A 25,228-nucleotide genomic window follows, 5' to 3' on the forward strand; every position below is an offset into this window, starting at 1 on the left:
TTTGAACTGCGGGTGGCATTTTTTTCGTGTCCGTCGACAGAAAATAGAAGCACGCGCCTTATATCTTATTATGTGGTTTTGACACCTGTTTCAATAAGAAAACAGCAAAACAAGTATCAAAACCAAGTGATAAATGATAAGCACGTAGGATTCCCCGCGTGCGTTTTGCGGTAAATATTTCGGTTGCATAAGAGAGAGAGAGAGAGAGAGCAAACTTTATTTATCATTGGTAAGAATGCCACGGAGCTTGTCCCGGTCTGGGCAGTCGGTCCAGGGCTCCGCTGCTCTCGGCTGCCGCTCTAGCTCTGATTACCAGTTCGCGTTGGTTATCGAGCACTAAGCTGGTCAGCGAGGTCTCCGAGGTCTTTACCATCTGTTTATGGTCGTATGGTAGCGTGGGGTTCTTTTGGCACGCCCATCTGGTGTGATAAAGGTCTGCGCATTCTTCGCAGTGGCGGCATTCTTTTTTGAATCGCGTTGGGAATATTTTGTCGAGCATCGCTAGGTTTGGGAAGGTGCCTGTTTGGATATGTCTATATGCAGTGACCTCATCTCTGTCTAGCTCTTTGTGAAGTGGTGGGTATCTCCTTCTGGCATCCCTTAGATATTCTAGGATCTGCGAATACTTATTTACTAATGGCATCGCCTCGTCTGTTTCCTCGGTGCTGGGGGCTCGGTTCACTCCAGCTCAAGCTGAGGCGTGTGCCGTCTCGTTTCCTTCTACCGATTCGTGCCCGGGCGTCCAGCCTAACTTGATTTTGTTTCTTGTGCTCGTCGGATGATTTTGCAGGAGCCTGAGGGATAATTTAGAGGCCAATCCCGCTCTTAGCCTTTTTTATCGCAGTCTGCGAATCCGTGATGATGATCGTTTGCGTTTACTCCTATTATGGCAAAAGCGATGGCTACTTTTGCCTCTGTCATTTCCGTAGCCCTGATTGATTCAATGTTTACCTCCTTGAGTTTCTTGCCTACTATTGCTACAGTTGCCACTTTCTTTTCGGGGTAGACGGCCGCGTACGTGGATAGGACAACGGGGCTTTTTTGGCCATTTTTCTTATCGCTTTGGCTCTTGCTCCTCTCCATCCTTTGTGTATCTCCGAATCCTTTTCTTTGGAATAGGAGAGAACTTCAGTTGTTTCCTGATATCCTTGGGCAGTTTGTTGTTCCTATCCATCATTTGGGGAACGGGTATGTTTAGTGACCCAGAACTGCCCTACCTGTGCGCGTTTCCGCGAACCTTTCTTCCTGACTGGCCAGGTAAACACTCGCCAGCTGCATGTATATATTGTGTACCCACAGAGCCACAAGCTTTTTGTTGGATGTGTACACCGGTAGAACTAAGGCTTGTTTGTATGCCTTCTTTATAATGACATCTATTTTATCGTTGTCCCCTCTTGTTAGTCTGAGGTATGGAGCTGCATAAAGGATTCTACTGAGTAGCAGGGCATTGACCATTGTGATTAGGTCCGGTTTTTTTGCCCGTGCTTTCTGCTGGATACTCTGCTCATCATATGTGATATTGGGGTTATGTTGTTGCCGAGCATCTTTACCGAGTGTTCCGCCTTACCGTTAGTCTCTATATGCATACCCCAACTTCTCATGGGCTTTACCCTGGAGATGTTCGTCCCCTCCTTGAAGCTGATTTCCACCTCCTGCTCGTCATTCCCAATCTGCCCTTTAATCGTGATGATTTCCGATTTTTGGGGGCGCATCTCAGATTTCCTCATTCGAGGTCTTCCTGTACAACCTCTGCAGCCTCTTGTAGTCCGTCTTGTTTCTGCCCCGCTGATCCGCCCGTTGTCCATAACGTTAGATCGTCCGTGTAGAGGCTGCGCTTGATGTTTTCCTATCCGTTTAACCTCTCCGCTAATTTTTCCATTGCCAGATTGAACAACGTAACGGATAGTAACGACCCCGGGGGGTGGGGGGGGGGGGGGGGGGGGGGGGTCCTTTTTTTGGCACCTTGAGGGTTTCCGATCTTTTTTTTCCAATTCCTACGGTAGCCGTTCTCTCCCTGAGGAAATCCCTGACGTAGTCTTACACTCTCTCAACACATCCGGTGCTTTCGAGGTCGTTTAATATTAGTTCATGCCCGACATTATCAAAGGCGCCTTTTATGACCAAGGCGACTAGTGTCTGCGGTATGGGTCTTGCCGCTGGCTCTAGGATATCTTTCTTGATTTGTAGGAAGACATTATGTGCCTAGAGGCGTGATCCGAGTCCAAACATTGTATCTTGTCTTCCAAGTCTTCCAAGTACGGCTATAATTTGCTAATATTACATGATCCATCGGTTTACCTATATAGAATGTTAGAAAAATTGGCCTGAGATTTTCTATATCTGGCCTCGTTCCAGGTTTTGGAATATGCGTGATTTCTGTGTGCTTCCATACCTTCGGTAGCTCCCCACTCCTCCATACATGGTTCATGTAGTCCGTGAGTTTCTGATATAAGTAGAAATCAAAATTTCTGAGGAGTTTATTTTGAATTTTTGTCCTTTCCGGGGGCTGTGTTTCTTGTGAGCTATTGTGCTTCCCTGATGGCCTCGTTCCCCTTTATCTCTTTGTCGAGCTCCTTGTTTGTAGGACGTCGGTATTCCGGGCAGCTGATTGTCGTGGGTAGCTGATCTTGTTTACCGCTTCGTATGATTTTGTGCCCTTGATTAAAAATTGCCTGTATCCCCATGTGGGGTGGGGGGCATTGAAGTCCCCTATTATAAACTACCGTCTATCCGAGCGCTTTACCACCTTTTTGAATAGTTTGTGGAATACACTCTTTCTACTGCTAGGATGCCTGTATAGGTTCAAGATAAATAAACTGGGTGTTACTTTTTTTTCCTGAACGTACATAGTATACCTCCCTTGTAAGCTTCTGATATGCTCCGGCTACCTTTGTTTTTATCTCGTTTTCGGTGTCTTGTCCTCTTCTTTTTTTCGCATCGTCTGCTCTCTGCGCCGGTACGGTACATGATTCCATTCTTCTGTTTCGTTTTACTGCGTTCCACAATTCTTCGTTCGCGCACAGCGCTTCTCCGTGTGCCGTCATGTCCACCTCTTGCACGGCTTCTTGCGTGAAGACTTTAGCCATTGTTCTCGTGATTTCCTGTGCGCATGGTAAGGCGCTCCCCACCTGCCGCGGAGCCTCCGCTGCCTGCACAGATGCGCCGCGGTTGACATGGCGACCGGCGCGACGACCGCTCGCACCTGTTGCGCTCCTTCGCTGCGTTAGGCTTGGCTATCGGCCTCGGCGCGGTCGGCAGAAGAACTCCTCTAGCGCGAGGAACTATTTACTCACGTTCTTGATGTGAATATGCTCTTTGTCCGCTTGAAAAGCTGAATCGAATGGTGCAATCGGCTTGAGCATGCGTTCCCTGATTCCGGGTCTAGAGTATGAGAAACACTCAGCACATGAGAGGCACGTCCGTCCACTCCGCCCTCTTTTGCCAGTCCCTCTGCGGTTGCATAAGCTGCCGTGGCAACGGCAGAGTATAAAGTGGGTAGTGACGTCACTAGCCCAGCTAACAATGCGAAGCACGTAGCGCTCCCCGCATCCATTTCTCGCTAAAGGTTGCAGTTGCATAAGCTGCCGCGGCAACAGCAGCTGACGAAATCTTTCATATGTTTATAAAAGTGTTGGAAAAGTGAATTTACTTTTTTTTCGTCAATCATTCGGTATGCACCTTTTTGCTGTTTACAAACATAAACTGCCACTTGCGTCCGAAGAGACTTCCGGTGGCACCGTCTTTGCAAGCTTGTTGAGGTTACCTATGTCACCAGCGCTAAAAAGCATAAATGCTACCCGGAAAACACAGTTGGAGATTTAGCGACGGCCTTCAGTTGTACAATATTACATCTTAGAGGAGGCAAGTTAGTTTACAAGAATACTTGAAACATTCTAACAGATCTCGCACTCATTCATTCATTCATTCGGCATTCACCTGTAAAATCGGTGGTTGAGCGTTTCATCCACATTCTAAGCTAGGTGGACTTTGTTTATTATTTTGATAAACCGGAAGCTCTCTGGGACACTAAAACTGGAGCACCTACTGGTGGCGATTGCCATAAAAATTGTATTTAGTGAAGTGGGCAATCGTTGCAGGTCATACCACAGCTTCGCTGTCCAACCAGCTTCACAGCGTGTTTTGGAGCACCGACTTTTTGAGAAAGATTCGGTGTTTTTAAGGAGCAATTTTCAATGTCTCAAGACATTAGCGTTTATCTTGGTGTGCATAAAAAAAGAAGAACAAAAAACATTCGTGCTTATAGAATTTTCTTAACTCTAGCGAACATGCACAATTTAAGTAACTTCTACTTCGGAAAGTCACAGTGCCCTACTCAACGTTTATTACGCATCACGCATTAAATCAAGAGACCGGAAATCGCCACGAAAATACAAAAAAATACGCATCTGTTTGCCTTGGCTCGCAGGTGGTATGCGTAGCTGAGGTTATTTTTCAGCACGCTATATTTCGTTTAGACTTATTTGAGATGCAGCTGAAGCTACGAGCTAATAGGTCCAATCAGACATCGTCAAAATCGCAAGTCACTGGGCCTTTTCATTTTATGACGGGTTCAGCGATGATCGAACACTTCCAGAAACATGACGAATACTTTGATGGTGCGTTTTGACGCACTCTGTTTGGCCCCATTAGCTCGTAGCGTCGGTTGAGTACGGACATAAGCTGAAACGTATATATGGACCACGACACGAGTACACTACCGCTCATTTATTTTTCGAATCAGGCGGTATGAAAGAAAAAACAAAAAAAACCACGAATTAACATTGAATTTTTAATAAATCTTTTTCTTTGTTTGTTTACAATATTTAATTCACTTCTAATACACAGCAGTTTTATAATACTGTAATTTATGGAATATAGTTAGCAAAGGAGCTTTGTGCACTAAAAAAAGGCAATGCTGCTAAATAACGTACGGTCAAAAAAATGTATTGACTTCTTTTTTAAAGACCAACAGGCATGCGGACGTAAGACAATATTTAGCAGCGCCAATCCCACACACCACTGTTATTTTTCTTCTTATTACATTTTGCGCGGTACTCGTAAGCACACCCCAAGATGCCTGTAGTGACGTGTGTTATTATTGCTCGAACGTGGGGTTTATTCCCCTCATAGTCTATTGTTTTACCTTCCCCACCCTCGAATTCAACGAGAGTGCGACATGCGTACTGCGTTTATACGTCAGTTCATTTTCAGACAACTGAGAAGTTCCGCACCATGAAGGAGTGTATATACCCCAAGGTTTCTTAAAAAAAGACGGATTTCGTAAAGGTCACAGTGTTTACACATTCTTTACGAATAAACAGATGTTGAAAAGATGGCGACCTCCAGCGAAAACTCAGTACACTGTTAGCAAGTCCCGTGTATTTGGCGAATATTTGGGGTGAAAAACACGTTATTTACACAAATTACCATAAATTTACACGATGAGTAACGGATAATTCGTTCAGAAATCATGCGAGGTTGTAAAAAACGTGTTTTGGTTCGGTCATACACGCATAACCGTGTAGCCGACCTCGATAACACGCATCGCCCCCGGCGACGACCGCGGCATTGCCGTCTATCGAAGCACCGGAATGCTTGGGGACACACTTAGAAAGGACCGTCGGGGCAAATGCCGCGGAAAGAAACATGTCTCGGAGACAGATATGCACCAAAAGCAATTGCGCCATGTCGCAGGACGTTGGCGAAACCCACGCTCACCGTGCTCGCCGCCATCTTCTGGTCGATGGCAATGCGGCTTCCCTCATGTCGCCCATGTTTGTGTTTAGTTTAGGTGTCCTGATAAAAGTTTCTTAGACACCACAAATAAAGTCATGGGTCTAATTATTCGTTCCAAACAGTAAAAATGGATATAAAAAGCGTGTCGTCGATGTGAACACGTGACATTGCAGTTGGTTTCGTTTTTGCTTCAACCTTCAACTGCAAGCGATCTGGCCACGGCGCAAGCGCAACGCCGATGTACGCTGGGAGCAAGCGCCGGCTGGCTTTCGTTGTTTTTGTTTGATCGGAGAAAATCTGGCAAGTACGCATGGCGCCGCTACTGTTTTGGTTTGACGGGACGCGAGAAGCTTCGCAGAGAGCTTCGGAGCTTGCGAGCATATAATGAAGACGTGACCGGAGAAGTGCCCCTGTGATGTTCCTGGAAGACGGAAAGTAGCATTCGTAATCGTCGTGTGTGCTTTGAAAGAGAAGGGAGTCACAGGGTCCACGAGTTTGCAACCACAAGCCAAGGTTCACGACAGCGCGGCGTTGACTTCGGCGATCTCGTTCTGTTTGGTGCAACCCGGCGATGCGAAAAAGAGCCGAAACATTCGTCGTGTGTGGTGCGGTGCTTTGTATTCCGGGTCTGTTTGAACCACGCTTTTAACACGGAGCGCAAATCGTTTGTTGCGTGGTGGAGGTTCAACGGGTACAGTCCCGTCGTCGTCAGCTGATCCGGTCCAGCTGGTCCGGGAGGACGCAGCGAGCGTTTTTAAAAGTAAATCTTCCTTCGTTCCGTTTCAAACTGTGGAAGTTTCCCGACACATACCGTGAGTAAGAAGCAGCGGGCGTTTTCAACAAAATCACGTTGTTTTAATTGAATAATGGACTCCGGATTGTTGTCTTAAATCTGCCGTTTTTTATGCTTCGTGTTGGACTGCGTTTGCATAGCGACGCACACCGCTCGAGTGGATGATTGGGTCGTGCAACGAGTTTGTTGCGCCAATCATGCGGCGTGAATAAATTAGGGCAAGGTTTCCTGCCTGCCCACAGACGCATGTACTGAGACCATTTTTTATGTTGTGAACGTAGTGCTCTTTCTTTATTTTGGAAGTCGCGTTGGTGCATTTATTATGGTACACTGTTAAAAAAAGTGCCGTTATATTACAGAACCGTACTGCGCTAACTCATGATGCCAGACGTTATCTGTAACCCTCCGTAATACCACCAAAGCCGTAGCTGACAGTTTACATTATCATTTCTGTACAGCAGACATACAGCAATAGAAGCGCAGTACGCAAGTACAGGACTAAAGCCGCAAACTTAGCTCGAGGTATCCAAGCCGTCGAGTGTTCAGACGGTATTGAAGGCGTAAGGGAAGGGTACGGTTTCAGTCCCGTATTTTCATACTGCACTTCCATTGCCGTATTGTAACGGTAACAGTTCAGTTACCGTACCCTTCCCTTACGCCTTCAATACCGTCGGAACGCTTGGCGGCTTGCATACCTCAAGTTTAGTTTGCAGCTTTAATCCCGTACTTGCGTACTGCACTTCTATCGCTGTGTGCTCGCTGTACGGTAACAATAATGTGAACTCTCAGCTACGGCCCTGGTAGTATTACGGAGGGTTACAGATAACGTCTGGCATCATGAGTTAGCGCAGTACAGTTCCGTAATATAACGACAAATCCTTATAAACAAGTGTAGTGTGTCTGAAAAAAGGGACACGACAAAACGGAGGCAGTTTTGAAATTGAAGAACTATATTGTAAACCGTAAAAGAACATAATTATAAAGAAACCTTCATGGCATCCGATCGATCATCAGATGAGCTGAAAATAAAACAAATTCATATTCAGATGATTGAAAAGGCTACGGGAGGACCACAACCACTTGCACAAATTGCAGAGGCGCACGCACATGAAGTCACAAAAACCTGTACAGCGGGGCTCCCAAGCTCACAGAGCGATGCTCTAAGCCTCTGGTAGCAGCGCGCAAAAAAACAAGGACAAAGGGAAGAAATGCACAAGGCGAGCGCTGAACTTCAACTAAATGTTTAATGAAAAGGAAACACCGAAGTCCTGTGCATTCGTCCCTTTGTCCGTGTGTTTTTTTGTATGCTGCTACCAGTTGTAATCATACACCAACACGCCTGTGCATTGCCACATTGAGCCACTCAGCACCATGACAGATCAAGGTTGCTGCCCTCGACCCCTGTGAATGCAGTGTTGTGCCGCTATTTGCTTTTCTTTTTAATACAAAACAAGACTGGAAACCTTTTGATACCACATCGTACACATGCCAAATCAAATATGTACTCACACTGTTCCATTTTTTCTCAAAAGCAGCAAGATCTGTGACGGCTTTGATTGCTCTTGCCCGAGCTCCTTTCGACCTCCCGGCCTCCTGTCGTGACCCGTCATGTTCTTTGATACCAACTTGGTATCTGAAACAAATAGCAGATTGGCCCATAAGTATTTGGTCAGAAACCAGACAAGTGAAAAAAAAATTGCAGTGAAGGATTTGGGATCAGTACTTCCTGATATTTTACATGCACAACTAATGTCGAAAGCCCCAAGCTTTGCCACCAAAGTTACATAGGTGCACAGTTCAAAAGTATAAGTGTGTTGAAGGTTCCTAAAATAACAATTAAGCCATAACAAGCTGAGCAAAACCTACATTTAGGCCAGCAGACTGTGCACTTAAAGAAAATATGTCAAGGTACAAATTCATGCCTAGATTTTGAGGAAAATAAAACAATGAGGGAACAACAAAAAAAATATTGTAATAAGGTGTCATTTTTCTGCAAGAGGAGAAAATCTGGCACTCAAGGCTTCCCTCACTCAGATGCGATGGGATACAGAACTCGGAATATTTCAGAAGTTATAAGCCCCATGTGGCACATCTTAAGGGGTAGGATTCATATAATGTAACTTTTAGAACTACAAAACATTAAAAACATGTTGATTTAAAAAGATATTGAACAGACAGCGATGTAATTGATTTGAGTCATTTGGGAGAAGCTTTGGAAGCAAACAAAAGTAAATTTTATAGCAGCGACATAATCAGAAGAACAAGTACATACTTCGCGCCAGGGATGGGCAGTATTTCAAATACAAGTATTTGAACTACGTATTTCAAATACTTTGTGTATTCTGCATTTGTATTTAATTAAAAATTCTGTAATGTATTTGACGTGTGTATTTAAATACTAAAACGTGGGTATTTCAAATACAATTGTAATTAAATACAATTTTGTGGGCGAAAATACATCCCACAAATTTATTGTCACTGTCCAGAGCAGGAAGAAAACTACGTTCTGCACCGAATGCAGTGTCTCTCAATCAAGCACAAGCGTTTAGTGACTTTGTAATTACGGTGCTAGTCCAGGGAAAGAATAGTGACGAAATCGACGTTCACAGGCAGACTGGCTAAATAAGTGACGGTGACAACTTGTGATGCTTTCCAGCCTGATTTCCATCCATACCTTTGCCTCGAACATTCTAAATGCGCGGGTCATCCAGATGTTTGTAACTGGTCCGAGTTGCAACAATAAAAAAATCTGTAGCTAGTGCTGCGCGTCTTGGTCGTCTCGGTTCTTTGATTGTCTATACCAAAATGTAATCAACAACAACAAAAAAAAAAACTGCTTGAAGCTCTGTACTTTTTTCACCTATTACGTCCAAGCTGATTACATCTGTTTTTTGTGATTATATTTGTATTACGTTACTAGAGCCTCGAGCACTAACTCCCGAGTGTGCGATGCAAAATTAAAATGAGATACCCAGAAACCTGTTGCAGGTGCCCTGAAGTCGCTGACACAAATTTTAAGGACTGTATTTGGAAAAGTATTTGGAAGAGACCAACTACTTTTCTGTCTGTATTTGTATCTTGTACTTAAATACTTTTTTGCAAAAGTAATTAGATTTGTAATTAAATACATTTTTGACTAAGCATTTTGTATTTGTATTTCGATACGTATTTGCATGTATTTTGCCCATCCCTGCTTCGTGCTTATTTCTTTTATTACAATACAGCAATAAAATTTGTCTGTTGTCCTACACAGTCACAAAGCAATTCCTCCTCTGCATTTCTACTCGTAATTAAGCAAGCAGTCATTTGCATAATTAGTATTGCAGACAGTTGAATGACCTAAAATACTCAACTAGCTGTTAATGATTGCTTAAAAGCACCAGACATGGCAAAAAGAATGTTGTAAGAGAATCATTCTCTTTTTTTAGGAAGCCACATTTTGGCCAGCCACTGTCGAAAGAACATACGATTGATAAACATGTATAAAGACGAGAAAAAGGTATTCAGGTACAAAATCAAACATGAACCACATGCTACTAAAACATGCAGAAATAAAGCTTCAAAAAGTTGTGAAAAGGTTGTATATCAGTCAAATTTAGTTATGAATTAGAGATCATCTGCACATATCACTTCTAGACACTTTTAGAGTGATACAGAATAGTGTGGTGCAGTAAAGAAACTCTTAAATAAATAATTAGCTGAGTATATTAAACATATTTTGAAGCTCCAATTTGTTTCCAGCCAAAAATAATTTAATGATGTATACTGCTTGTGACTCTGCCTTCTAACTGAATGCCTAATATAATTATAAGTAAATGACACATTCAGTAAAGATAAAACAATAGGAATAGTAGATATATGGACATATTTATTTGTGATTTCTGGGATAGGATCAAACATAGTCACATTGTAACATTAGGTGAAATTTTTAAATCGAATTATTATGCAAGATATAACAACCTTTAAAGTAACTGAAGAGTGTGTTGGTAAAATTCACAGACCACAGAAAGAACAAAACATATCCGGACGAAGGACGAGAAACATTTCTTTTAATTAACAACATGAATGAGCTTAAAAGCACTTCCTTCAATTCAGACCGCCAAGGAAATTGAGAGAAAGGGAGGCAGAAAGAGAGAAAGGTAAGTGTCAAAAATTGTAAGGAAGGAAATAAGAAAAAGAGTGAAGTAACACCATGAGTTACAATTCTAACTTTACACTTTCCTTTTTATCTTCCTGCCTCCATTTCTCTCCATTTTCTTGGCAGTCTGAATTGCACGGAGTGCTCTTAAGTTCATTCCTGTTGTTCTTAGTTGAAAGAAATGTTTGTCGTCTCCTTCGTCCCGAGCACGTTTTATTCATTCTGTGGTCCAAGAATACAACACCCTATTGCGGTTTAATAATGGACTCTGAAATTGAGCTTGGAAATGTGGGTAGCCAGTGACAAATTAAAGGGCAACTCTACTCAATTTAGAAAATTTCAAGATAGTGGATGACCTTACTTTGAAAAGCACTCATGAACAACTCTACATTGTTTCACGAAAAGTAGAATATTGTTTGTGCAACTTTGTTATTTATAACTCAAGTTGCAAATTGAAACCGAAACTTCGGCAAAGGGCAAGCAGCGACGTCAGTTGCATGCACACTCATGTCCATGGCAGATGCATGATTACGTGATTTACCCCACTCACTGGGTCAACTCTAGGCAGTGTTGTCTGAACTGACTGGACATGTGATGGCGTTGAAAGAGAAAAAAGCCGGTGTATACAACAGACATCAACATGACGTCACATCTGAGGAAGTGCCAAAGTTGGCTAGCCTGCACATTGCTCGCTAAAATTAGCAGATTAGCGCTTGTCAAACTTTGAGGGTCCAATTTTATATACAGAAAGATTTCAGTTGTAGCCTTCCTAGATGATTATAAAGAGAACTAATCGTTTTCTCAGCCAAAATTCAGCAGAGTTGCTCTTTATTGCCTCTCATGAGGCTCAAAATTATGAAGGAAATAAACCATACCTCTGAATGAACTCAAGTGTGGTTCCCGCACCTTTGGCATACTGGATGTTTAAACAATAATAAAGGGCGAAAAGGAGCTCCACAGCTTGGAGAAAGCCCACATCCTCCACCATCACCTCATGGTCCACAAACAGCTGGCAGCTGCATTCGAAAAGTGAGCGGCCTAGGAAAGAAACAAGCGATTAATGTAATTAATGCGGAGAAAATGTGTTAGTATCAGATGTATCGACCTATCTAGTCAAGTGACCAGAAAAGTCATGCGACCGACACGACTACGCCGGCTTTTTCTTTAATAGGGCTTTTAACGCTCTCGCATTAAATGAAGAAAAAAATACCATTGTCATATTCACATCTGGAAACTTCTGCAGAGGTATTACCAGCAGGGACACTGAATAGGTAGGCACACTGATATAGGATTGTGACGCATATCTGAGATCTGAGACTGAGATGCATCACAATCACAGATAAGGCACATCTTATATGCCAAGCCAAATAAGGGTCACACTAAATAGTGTTGAGCTACCATACCCAGTAATGACATTAAGTTATGCAAAGTGCTCCTGAAGGCTTGAACAAAACAAAAAATTTGTATATGAGCATGTAGAATCAAACACTTTTTGTTGAGTTTGTGAACAGAATCAGTAGCATGGAAGTCTGATGCCAACGTGCAATGCCAGTCGTCGGTTTCGTTTAAATTGCTTTAGCTAGAAATTAAATGACCGGAGACCGCATGCGACCACACATTCTACGAGCAGAAAATTTGGCTGTTCGGGTTGGACAAGACACAGAATGCAGGCCCAAACAATCAAATGCCTCACAGGCACCTGCTGTTTGGGCTGTATGCCGTTTTGTGGCACCTGCACTCACAAACCAAAATAAAAACTTCTTTTTCTTGCTGGATTAATCAAACATTGATTGTCGAAGTATGGTATAATACCAGGACATGTGCTTTACATTGGTGCTTGATAAGGCTGCCGAAACCAAACAATGTGGTTGTCTATCTAGCTCTGGTCAAAATCGGCACACCACCCTTTGGTTACACCACTGCAGTATTCCAGCACTCTGGTTACACCACTACAGTATTCCACTACAATTGAGTCACTAGGAGTCATCTGCACTGACCCCTCTTCTCTCTCTCACTCTCAAAATGGCACTACCCACGATAAAAAGGTCTAGGTTGTTGTTCCAAAATTCAACACAAATTAAAAAAGAAAGCACCTTCAAAAATACAAAGCATGCAAGGAAAAGACACATGAAGCTCACCCAGTGCAACAATTACAGGAGAAGCAGGCAGACTGTTACGAAACTCCTCTGTGATTTCTGTTGTCACCTAAGAAAAGTCAGAAAACATGTGTGGTTAATTGAGAAATGCACGAAATGCTAGTGAAGGTACCATACATCTATGGGTCTATATTTATTCCCACAGAATGTAGAACTGTGGGACACAAGCAAGACGACGTAAGGCGGATCGCAAAGAATGATGCCCGAAGAACTTATCGTGGCCGGCGACTTTACCGCAGATGCACGAATATGGGGATACAAGCGAGACAATGACAGAGAGTGCAATGTCTTCACACCCGCCAAGCAGGCCAATCTATGAATTCTCAAAGAAAAACAGACTGCCATTCGCATTGGCAAACGTCGCACTGAGAATGACCCCACAAGACTTGACATGGGCCATACACAACATCCAAGCCCGAGTGCGAACTGCTCCTAGGCCTTGGGAAGCAAGCACCTACCCGTCGAAATAGAATTAATGACAGAAAGACACCCCAACACTAAATGACAGATCAGCTTCATTAACCTAGCACCTGAAAAAGTGGCTAGGTGAGCGAATAATGAAAGCCACATCCACTCAGAAGTACCAAGTTAAACAAGACGACCCAGACCCCGACCTTCATCTCCTCAACTTGTGTGCTATCAGACTGCAAGCCCAACAATGTTACAGGAGAAATAAGGACTGAAAACTCCAAGCCAATTTCAATGCAACCACAGTGAAGATAAAAAATACACCCAGAAGCTCCGTAAACAACTGAGGTGCAAGCTCCAAGATAACACACGACGAGTGCAAGGCACATTCAAAGGACTCTGGCAGGAAGGCCGACAACTTTAAATCCACTGCTTCCTGGTACACCAAACCATTCCCAAGTAAATAAAACAGTGTCTGCCGCCGCATGCGAGTTCCTGTCTTCCCTTATCCTTACTATCCTTGGTGACAACAGCGCCACCTTCATTGAAAAAGACACAAAGGATCCCCCATTCTCCCAGGAAGCCAAACAACAGGCCCACTGAAAACACCTCACGGCTCTACTCAAAGAAGACTTAGACCCACTCCCAGATGGTAATTATACCAGGTGGGAAGAGGTGCGCCTGAAAAGACAACGGACCCACACCACTATGGTTTCCAAGGAAACAGCAAAATGTAACACCCACAAGAACATGGTGCATAAGCCGCCATACACAGGATAAAGACAAGAGCCTATGCACACACTGCGAGGTCAAAGTCTCAGAATCGCACTCCTGGTACTGCCCACACATGCAAGAACCCCAAACCTTGAAAGAGTCTGTTAATCCCACGGGTATTCGGGAATACCAAAAGGCTATTCTCCATTCACCCCTCACTTATGTGAAAGAGGTTCGTCTCACCCACCTTATTTTCATCTCACCCTTATTTCCTTTAACCCTTCATCCCACCTACAGGAAAGGATGCGGTTCCTGTTATTTTCTCACTAATAAGGACATTTTTAACTACAAACATTTGTTGTCTTAACGCTCAATAACAACTAAAAAACAATGTTAAATAAGCAGCAATGTATCTGCTGATATCTGTCACAAAGCCTCATTGTTACACCTGCGGGACAAGGAAGTTGCTAATATTAAAAACAAATGATCCTAACTTAGGAGTCGAAGTGGAAGTACAAACGTTTGTCACTAGTTAATTCTCTAGCATAATTTTTGTGTTAACTCTAACACTCGATCCCAAAAATGCAAAACATCATGTGAACCCATTAGAAGCAAGTGGTACAAGAGTGGGTGCCCACCGCCGCTCCCCCTTTGGTTTAGTGAAATATTTATGTAGAACATACTATAAGATGACCCAGCCTAGAGTTGCATATCTTCCCATTGCACTCTAATGTGAAGTATAATAAGTTGAGCCACCTCAGCCAGGAAAAGATTAAGGAAGGTTTGGCTCCTCGTAGAGCAATAGTAATTTCACTTTTTACGTGCTCATTATCAGCATTGTCGTCAGATACCAAGAAAGCGTTCACAAAGATGTTGCAGACAATTCTGAAAAAGTGGGGGGATGGTCGCTCAGAAAGCGAAACTGCAGAAAGAGTACAAGGCATTGCTCCAATGGTTAAAAATCACTAGGTAGGCGCCTATTCGGACATAGGTGCATGACCGGTATGTTACGGCATACAGGAAGACTGATATAGCTGAAAATTTCAAAAAATGAAGAAAAGTTTAGTATTTCCAGATGCATAGTTTCTCAGCGGAATGCTGACTGCCTGTGTGAGACTTCCAGGAAGTTATTTTCAACAAGGTCATGAGGATGTGTCTTTGGAAACAAATAGCCTGGTTATTATGAATGCTCCTACCTGATGTAACTGGAAGAGCTCTCCGAGGTTTTCTTGAAAGTAGGATGCAAGCAATGGGAGGAGGCAGACAGCTGCTGCGTTTTGATCTTTGAACTCTGCCTCGGCCTTGTTGATTTTGAGGCTCCACTCGAGCACAGCATCATTTTTGGGGCTTGAACGTAGGAATGTCACGAGGAGGAGGACATCTTTGGGCAGGCTCAATTTTCCGTCCAGACAGACACCTGTAAGCCTTAAAAAATTCATGTTATCACTGACTCGTCATATCCAAAATCTTTGTAATCAAAATACCTTTTTGCGAAAAGCAAAATATTGAAGGAAAGAAATCTGCAAGGACCACTGTATGGTGAAAGTAGCAATCGTATTCGTCATTTAAAGCACCTTTTTATGAGCATAATAGTGTATGTTTGTTTTAGGAGTGAGTGACTCTTGCAAAGAACTGAACATATTCTGCCTTTTTAAAAAGGTATATTTGTGCAAAAAGATTTTCAAGCACACATGCCAGGAAAAACTTTGAAACTGCTGCAACTTTCCAATTTGCCTTCTTTTTATATTCGCTCAGTTATGTGTGCCTCCATGCTGCAGTGCTGAAATGTTTCTTGCCCTCTACCACATGCTATTGTGACTGCTCTACCAGAACATTGAAGCCATAGTTACATTTATAGTTAATGATATTCCCCACATTCTAATTGCTTACTCACGCTGCCTTAGTCCATATGCAACTAAAATAGTGGCCACCAAGCCCGAGCATTATAATGGTTAATAATAAAAGGAACACTTGTTTGTCAAATTTGCAGCTCCCATTGCCGTCAATTCTATAACTATAGCTTTGCATTTTTCGACACCCTGTAAATAACTCTAAACCTGAGTAAACTCATGGACAAATATTTATGAAAATTATACCTATGGAAGTGATCAAGGAGGTGCTCCCTCACAAACAGAAGTGGCCACGCTCGTTTGACATCCAATGCTGAATATGGAGGCTCTGACGAATTTATGAACGTCCTGATGTGGGGGTAGCACTCAGCCATGGCCTTTGTTTGAAGGCAAACGTCTTGTTCACATGTCGACTTCAATGCCTCGTCCAATAGAAACTTTCTTGAGGCTTCCACTTCATGAAGTGGAAGCCAAACTAGCCCCCACAGAGAGGAGGCAGTCTCTTCCTCTTTGGGGTGCAAACGAGGAAAGCGAGGGACAGCTTCCTAATCGTTTTGCATTCGTCAGCCTTTAAGAGTGTTGGCTATTCATTCCGGTAAATACAACCACTGGTGCCAGTGTCATTGCTTGTTTTGTTCTCTTCTTGTGCATCTGAGTTCTGTCAGAGAAGACCAATAAGCTAACTTTTTATGTCTTTCATGTGTTCGCTTACAAAACACGATGAGCACAGTACCTATAGGTTTTCCAATTTCTCGAAAGAGAATACCAGCTCACTTTTCTGCACAGTTGACATATTCTAGAATATTAATAAATATTGTTATTATATTGAGTAACTAAAATTCCAAGCAAAATAATCCAAGTGCATTTCTTTGTAGTTTGTGGTTACAGTCTTTGAAACTTCTAACTATGCCATCGAAGTGCTACGTTTGAAGCAAAAACTCTATGCTGCACGTCTGTTGCTAATTGCCTGCATAATAAATAAAGACTAATTGGCAGAAACTTTGCTAGTTAACCTTTATAAATTAAATAAGTTCTTTTTTTCCGTTCTATGAAATTAGGTGTTTCGAAGTTATTTTTCATTTCTCATATTACGTTATAATTTGCTTCACATTTGCTTTTAACTGAAAAATTACTACTCCCCCATTCCTGAAGTAAATTCAAGCTTGGACTTGCTTGACACCCAAGAATCTGTTGTTGCAATGAAGGTGTAAGTAGCATCCTCAGATGACTGATTCAAACAATTGAAAGCTTCTTCGTCCACCTCCGTTCCATCCAGCACGTGTACCTGGAAACAGGGTATGTTATTTTGAGAATAAGAATGGCTAAGTACATAATTTCAACTGCTGAAATTATTTTACAAACCTTGATGTCTCCATAGCAGCATATACCGAACTCTATGGCCTTTTTCTTTATGGCGTCGAAAGTGGCAACCACTGCCAGTTTCTTTATTGTTTTATCAAGGCTCCAGATCTTGACTATCATCTGAAAAACAGTGAACGTACAAATGCAAAGTTTATGTTATATGCTACAAAACAATTGTAATTTAGAAAAAAAAAATAAGGGTGCAAGTTAGCTGGTAAAGCATTGCTACAATTTAACAGGGTGCCTACAAAATTAGTGATCTTAAATTCCCCGACTTTTCCCAGTTTTTCCCTTGACTATTTTGATAAAATCCCGTGAGCATTTGCGGGTCAAAGGATCATATTTCAGAAACATTACTCGACATGGCTGTGCTCATGCGCAACCATCTAGCTTTGTTCCGCATTGCCATTCCACTTTTACTGATCATTTTCCCTGGTGGGGCCAACGTTTTGACGATATTCCCTGATAATTTCACGACTTTTCCAAATGGAAACCTATTTACGCTACTCCCCACTACTGCAAATTAAAGTTATTAGACATTGCGGGTGTAAAAACTAGGGAGCCTTCATGTGCGCTTTGCTAGGGTGATGCCACCCTTTGTAATACCACTCACCGACAAACCAGCAGCCATTTTGGTCCTTGGCGATAATCCGTGGGCTTATAACCCTCCCGGAAACAAGCACCTTATCTCACAAGTTCGGAGCAGCGTTGTGGAACCCACGGAGGGAGGATTAGCATTTCCCCCCTCGGATGGGAGGACCGATGGACACAAAGGCCACTTTTCGGCGCACGGGGAAACAATTAGGAACAAAATGGCGGTGGACGAGGGTGTGAGAAAGGAAAACAGGCAGTTGGCATCACCCTATGCGAAGCGCACATGAAGGCACCTTAGTAAAAACTTGCAACGAATGACATAATATATTTAAAAAAACTAGAAAAGCCTGCCTAGAGGTTTTTTGTTTGGCCTACATTTTCCAATTGTCTGTGCTATACTGAAAAAGTGAGTTGCAGGGTGTCCCCCGTTTTTAAATTTAAGGTAATTTCCAAACAAATCACTGGTATCATACCTTCAAAATCGTCGAACAATAGTGAACTCCGCAGCCTGATCACAAGACAGTTGAGGAGTCTGTACGGGACATATGCATATATGTCCATCAGCTGAGAGGAAGACAACAACTGTAGCTCTTCCACTTCCAATTCCATCAACTTGTAGAGCCTGAAGTTTGGGAGGAATGCAGACGCTGCTTTTTTCACAAGAAGTAATGGAGTTGCCTCATGGCCAGACTCTACCACAACATGCAGAAGCTGGCCGAACTGCAGGTTGTACTGGTCCCCACCAAGCACTATGTAAGAACCTGGCTTGTAATGTGTGCCACATAGTGTCACTGATGAAGCAGTCATCAAGGTTTCATGACTAGTGGGCAAGTTTTTCTGAATAAAGCACCACAAGTTTTTGTCGAAACTGGCTATTTCAGATGCAGGAGTCAGGTCACTGAACGCCGCAGCTGGTCCAAACAAGCCTTCCTTTTGCAAGTAAGACTGCAGGAGCTGGTGTTTCTGAGCAAGTGACTTCGTAACATTAATAAAGTTGCCAGATGCTCTAATGCAAAGTTTGAAGTAGCTGTGCTTACTTTCAAATCGGAGAGACCATACTTTCACGAGTGGTCCAAACTGTTTAATGAGATAAGGATAATGGAATAAATAATGATGCTTTGGACGAAGTGGAACAGCTGGAAACAACCTTACCCTCTCACAGATGTAATCACTGATCAAGAGTGCCAGATATGACACTTGGTCATCTGAAATGGCAGTTGCCATGACGAGTTCTACAACCTGTTGGAGAGTCAAAAGGAGACGCCACATTTCGTTAGTTGCATCCTGAACTTTGTCTCCCACCATTATTGGTAGAAGTAACAAAAGAGTGTAGTTTTGCAGTGCCTGGCCTCCAAGCTTTTTACCACTTATGTTCATTGGAGCTGGCTTGTTCCTTTGGTCACACGCGTTGTACTTAAATTTGAACTGTATTGTTGCATTAAGATGGTGGTAAGAGAACCATTTCAGTGTTTTCACGAAATATTTTAACATCAGTGCAACGTCGTAGTCAACAACACCTTCAAAAAGATCATGCCCAAGACATGGCGGGAGCCCAGGAAGACAGACATGAAATGTTGAAAGCTTGTTGAATGGAGAGTCGTGTTTGACTCCCATAAAACCCTGTTCTTGGCTGTCCTTAGCACGGTTGACTGCTTCAGTGTATGATGAAACAGTTCGAAGCTCTGCTGGCTTGTTGTTCCTAAAATCTTGCATGGTTGCAACACAGTACCGGCATATGTAAGAGGCCATGCTGAAATTCTCCACAAAGCCGCCAATGCTATGGCTTCCAAGGTTGTCACCGCATATAAAAGCAAGCTGCACAACGTAACGGTGCCCGTTCACTGTGATGCCATCTTCAAGATCTTGGAGGTCACTGATGAGTCGCTCGAAGAGCTTCCTACAACCAAAGTGTTTAAAGTCTTTATCATGGCAAAGCAAAACAAGCTGTTGAGGGTCAACTACGGTTCTGAGGTAAGCTGGTAGGTTTCCAAGCGTGAAGTATACCGCTAACATTTTAAACTTTCCACGGGCTGATCCAAGGGGATTGGCGACTTCGAAAGCATCTTGGTATAAGATTACCGATACAGTACTGCCATCGGATGATATCCGGCTTTGAAAAACTTTGCCGTCTGTGAATTCCCGATACACACCATCGTTGCCTCCCTGCGCGTTGAAAGAGAGTTTGCACAGTACATCTGGGTTAGAAAGCAGCGAATGAAGTGCCACCTTTATGGGCATATAGCTGTAATGTCGCATTTCGTTGGAATAGTCTAATCCAAGAGAGATTTCGACTGGTTTATTGTGATGAAGTTTGTTAGTGTAGTAAACATTTCTCATGTAGCTTGAGCGAAGAGCTCCATCACTTGAAAATGCAACAGACAAAGGACTCTTCCCAAAGGAGTGGTCAATTGCCTCAGTCATTTGGTCTCTTGACATCTTATCGGTTAGGTGAGCTTTCAAATCAGTCATAAGATGCTCCTGTGAAATGCCATGAAGTCTTTTCACGTCAGCAACTATATCCTGGACGATTGAGGACGGGATCAAATATTTTGACTCAAGCTTCAAAGTAAAAAGGGCCATGCTTTCAAGGAAAGAGTCTTGATCTAAGTGAGTGGGATCCACATCATCAATGACTGAAGGCAATTCACTCTCAACGTCTGGTTTTTCCCTAATGTTCTCCAGACCATTGTCATCCTTGCTACAGCATGACGTCACTATTTCATCCTGCTCTACTGGCTCTGTCACCACTGATTTTTTTTTCCATTCCCATGGTATATGGAAAGATGGGTCTTGAGTGAACCCCATGTCCTAAGCTGGCTATCACACGCATCAATTGGACAAGTTACAACAGTTGGCGGGTTGCCGGTGAGATGTTTTTTGAGGTGCTCGATAAAAGCCTTTCCAGGGCTCACCTCTTCACTGCAGGAACTAACACTGCATGTCCGGCAGGATTGGAAGTTAGTTGCATTACGAGGTGCAAGCGGAGAATGACACCTTGTGATGTGGCTTCGCAATGAGTTGTAATTTTTGAATGCAGCCTCACAGCCGACAACGCTGCATGGAACACCTCTTGATGACGTTTCATGATATAATGTGTGCTTGAAGAACGTGTCCAATGATGTAAACTTTTTCTGGCATCTTTTGCAGTGATGTCTCATCTATAACCAAAAAGGAGTGCTTGGTTTATTTCAAGTTGATTTAATATTGAACATGTTTGTTGGGACCCTAAGAAATACAATATCCTAAGACGACATGAGAGCTGAACAATTTGGCTTTCTTTTTTCGGATTGAAGGTCTACTTTAAGTCCCAAGATCTGCAAAAAAAAAATTTTCTCTCCACGATTTTGTACTTAAACACATGATCTTTGCATTTTTATAAAGGTACCTGAAACATTACCAATATTCGAAGCAATCATGGCGAAGTCCTAATCCAAAGATATTAATCCTTGACCCCAAATTTTTTTATTCCTGCCACAACTGAAGTCAGTGAACATTAAATCAACTGTGCTTGTGAAGATAATGACACACAGCATAAACATACACCTATCTAGAAATGAACACAGTAAGGATTATAAAGCACTTAACGTGAGCTTTCATCAAGTTTCAACACTAACATTGTGTTTAAACTGAAGTACAAAACAGCCATCCTCGATGTTCTGTGTTAATCTGAAGGCAATGTTTCTATTTACACCAGAAAGATAGAACACCTGCACCTGCCTGTGTACACCTGCAGCGTGCGTGTCGTCTTGTCGTCCAGTCTTAACATACAAAACTATGTTTCCGTGTTCTTTTAGGTTGCCCCAGCCATGAGGAGCTACAGTCTAGCATGCTAACATTGGGCAGTGATATGAATGGCCGCAGTAATTGTCATGTGAAACGCTCGGCTAGGTTTTCGTTTCTGTGCATCTGGCTTGAGAGGTCAGGTGAACAGAGCTGGGCTGGAATGGTATAGCGCCTTGTCATTCATAGCCTGAGCAGTGCAATGAAAGCCAGGACGACGCAGCGCTATTTGATTTAAACTGCTGCCAAGGGCAAGGGAAAGGAACATGGAAAGGAGTAAGTAAACAACGCTGGCAAGGGAAGTTCCTCCTCTCCTTGCCAGCTATCCATCTGCTTCCTCCACTCCCACCTTCCTTTCCCTAGCATTTCGCGCTTGACTTACTGTTTTTTTTTTTCTTGCTCTTTTCCATTTTTTGTTTGCGTTGCAGTCTATCGCGAAAATGTTTCACGCTAACGCCCCGCAATTGCACAGTAATGTGACACATTTTTTTTACCACCTTTTGAGGCAGAAAATTGGTTTTCTAGATATGTGGGCCGGCTTGCTTGAAGCAGAGTCTCGGTTGAGACTGCTCAAAGAAAGCGCTGTCAAGACTAGTGCTAGAGCTTAAACCGAGTCCTAGACGCTCGCGCGCCCGAGCCTTGGCAGCGCTTTCTTTGAGCAGTCTCAACCGAGACGCTGTCTCTTTCAAGCCGGCCCAGGCATCTAGTTTGTTCTCCTTTCTACCTCAAATACTACAATAAGGCAGATGACTTAACTCCAACTATAAGGCAACATATCTCTTTTTTTTTCAACTGCTGGCAGCCACTTATTACGGTGCAGTTACCAAATCATTTCTTGCCCAATTTCATTTTCTTTTTTTCTAAACACACGACGCGCTTCGTGCACCCTGCTGTGCTGAGACCGTTTCTTCTCTGAACAGAGCTGCGCCGCGGCAAAATGTTAAGGCTGAAACACATTTACAAGAAAAGAAACCGAATATAGAACGGAAATCGGAGGGTGCAAAAATTGTTGCAAGCAAATTTGGAAGACAAGTTACACGAGAAGACTGATCCCGCGCAAAAGGCAACGTCCTCCGCAGTAAAATTAACGCAAACAACACCAAACGCGCACTCTTGATATATATATATATATATATATATATATATATATATATATATATATATATATATATATATATGACGCCGTGATTAGGACTTGACAGAATCATCGGATAAAAAGAGACTGGCTGTATCAGCTTTCGTTTTCGAAGCAACTGAGGCCTTCACGCACCGGTACAAAGACTGCTATTCCAACAGATAAAGTAAACAGAAGCAACGTGCGGAAACCAGTGTACGTATGCCATTGGTCACGACATCCTTCTACAGCCACACGCTTGCCTCGTTCTTATTCACGAAGCTCCTGTTAGATTAATTCGTTCTTACATGCACGGAGTCAGCCACAATCGGCGGTCGATGTTTAGTTGAGATTGAGATGTGCACCGACACGAGCATCGGCCAACGTACAGTCGGGAGCAAAAGTTTGCGGGGCACGGGAGCGCCTGCCGAAAAGACTGGCTGCGCCTTCTCACGGCACGTTGCTGCTCCAAGACTCACGCTATGCGCACGCGCTTCCTTTCTTGTTCGCGGTCATGCTTTTTTCGCTCGCTTCCGTTCGACACGCACGATATACAACTGGGACTGGCGCAAGGTGCCGCGAAATGTTATCTGTAGCATGCGCGAGTTTCGTCACCCATCACGGTGGCTGAGGCAGACGCGCGGCGTGATGGCTGTCATAGCGGCACCTTGCGCCGGTCCCCGGTTATCTCGTGCACCTCGGGCGGAAGCGAGCGAAAAAGTCATGGCTTCGAGCACGAAAGGAAGCACATTCTCGAAGCGTGAATCTTGAGAGCGGCCGCGCGCCGCAGAAGGCGCAACCAGTCATTTCGGCTGACGCTCCCGCGCCCCGCAAACTTTTACCGCCGACTGTACACGAGCAAACTCACCGCGATCTTGCTTTGCCCGAATGCCACAACACAGCGAACAGCCCACATAATTCTCAGTCTCCGCAATGCTCCGTTCACCACATACACGTAACACGACAAAGATCGGCGAAAATCAGTCTTCGTATAAAGCTGATCAAAAACCGCGGAAACACTCAACCAGCCTCGGCGGCTGCCGCGGCTGCGCCATAGCGTAGAAAACCCGGAGAGGGACGGAACGGACGGAACTCCCGAAGTAACGTTGCGACATCGCTCCGTCCCCCTCCGGGTTTCCCCCGCCGAAAGAAAAGAAAAGAAAAAAAAAAAAAGAAGGCAATAGGAGTTGCTGTCCGATTTTCGTTTGCGATTTCTTCATACAATTTGGCCGCTTTTCGCAAATGTGTTTCAGTCATGACTCATTACGTAAAGTCCGGCGCTGTCGCTACACAGTAGCGCACCAAAGAATGGAGAAAACTAAACTCAACGAACTAAAAAAAAAAAAAAGACCGCGGACTTAAAGACGTACTGCAAAGGATTTGAGTACTGGCAGTGTTAGACACGAAGGTCGAATCGATCAATTTAAAGTTTCCTAAATCCACACAAGTCTACCGTAACAATATGAGAGTGCACGGAAGCTAAATGTCGGCTCGGCACAAACGAACAAAAAAAAAAGTAATTTTGGCACTAGTTTTTTACACTTCGGTCAAACGTATATAGTATATTATTGTGGGCACTTGAAACCTCATTGCACTGTGTCGCTTTGCACGTTTCGAAACAAATTGCACCTGAACAGCACGTTATGTCGAACAAGCAGCTACCGAAAAAATCGGCGTGCATGGTCCTCGAACCGGACCAGGGACCTCTGCCTTTCCAGCGGAGCGCTAAACCAAGAGCTTTTCACGTAGCCGAATAATATTTAACTAAGAAGGGAGCAAGAAAAACGTAGAACACCGACACACTACGTCTCGTGATAATGCTAGAGTAACACTCGAAAGCAACAAGGCAAAGACCCCGTTACCCTAAACGCTACGCACCTCCAGCGCGAGGCGCACATCGTCTGCACACGCTTGTGGCGAGCCATGCATAATAGTGAATCCAGACAACAGCGCTACTCATCTAAGAAAACAGTGGTGCGACAGGTATTCATCAAACAGTTCAAGGAAGGCGGAAGGGGATGTAATGCACTTACCGTGAAATCTCCAGGTTTGAGTGCGGCGAACCAAAAACACGTCCACAAAGTCGCCGAATCGCGCGGGATCTGCCTCGACACGCTCACTGCGCATGCGCCAGGGGTGCCTTCACGCGGACAGCGTCCCACGGGAGCGCGGGAAAGAAGTTCACGTGATCTTCCGCCTCTCCGAATAAAAGGGCTGCATTGACTGCGCCTGCGCAGCGCGCCGGCTATGTCTGTTCGTTCGAGTGCGGTGGAGGGGTTTACGGCAAAACGGCCACGACGGCTCGCGAGCGGCTCTGGTCCCGTTGGCGCTCCCTGTAATTTTACGTTTTTTTTTAACAGTGTACAATCACTTGAGAGTTGAGAAATTGGAGATCGAGCAAGCTTTCTCAACTTTGTCTCTTTCTCTCTGGCACTGCCCTGTTTCAGTTTCAGTAGGCATATCTACTAGCAGGTACAAACTGCTCTAAAGCAGGTAAAAAACGGAAAGCTTAGGATGGTGCGGACTCCGTGTTTCGCGCTTTTCGCAAGGTGACAGGGTAAATGCTTTTGTGAGATATGCGGA

The 25,228-nt window shown here is 43.7% G+C and overlaps 1 non-coding gene and 1 pseudogene across 1 annotated transcript; both read right to left on the reverse strand.

Annotated features, from left to right (window-relative positions):
- Positions 1 to 223: 223 nt before the first annotated feature.
- LOC120843601 lies at positions 224 to 3,086 on the reverse strand (annotated as a pseudogene).
- Positions 3,087 to 7,383: 4,297 nt separating this feature from the next.
- Positions 7,384 to 24,735, reverse strand: LOC115314762. Its single transcript, XR_006078386.1, has 7 exons — positions 24,679 to 24,735; positions 20,664 to 20,909; positions 15,142 to 15,370; positions 12,806 to 12,872; positions 11,543 to 11,705; positions 7,869 to 8,162; positions 7,384 to 7,548 (listed from the first exon to the last, which is right to left on the reverse strand). It is a non-coding gene; the product is annotated as an uncharacterized LOC115314762 (transcript).
- Between the last annotated feature and the right edge of the window lie 493 nt (positions 24,736 to 25,228).

The sequence above is a fragment of the Ixodes scapularis genome, unplaced genomic scaffold (genome assembly GCF_016920785.2).
Source record: "Ixodes scapularis isolate PalLabHiFi unplaced genomic scaffold, ASM1692078v2 PGA_scaffold5__190_contigs__length_132052651, whole genome shotgun sequence".
Taxonomy (NCBI): Eukaryota; Metazoa; Arthropoda; class Arachnida; order Ixodida; family Ixodidae; genus Ixodes; species Ixodes scapularis.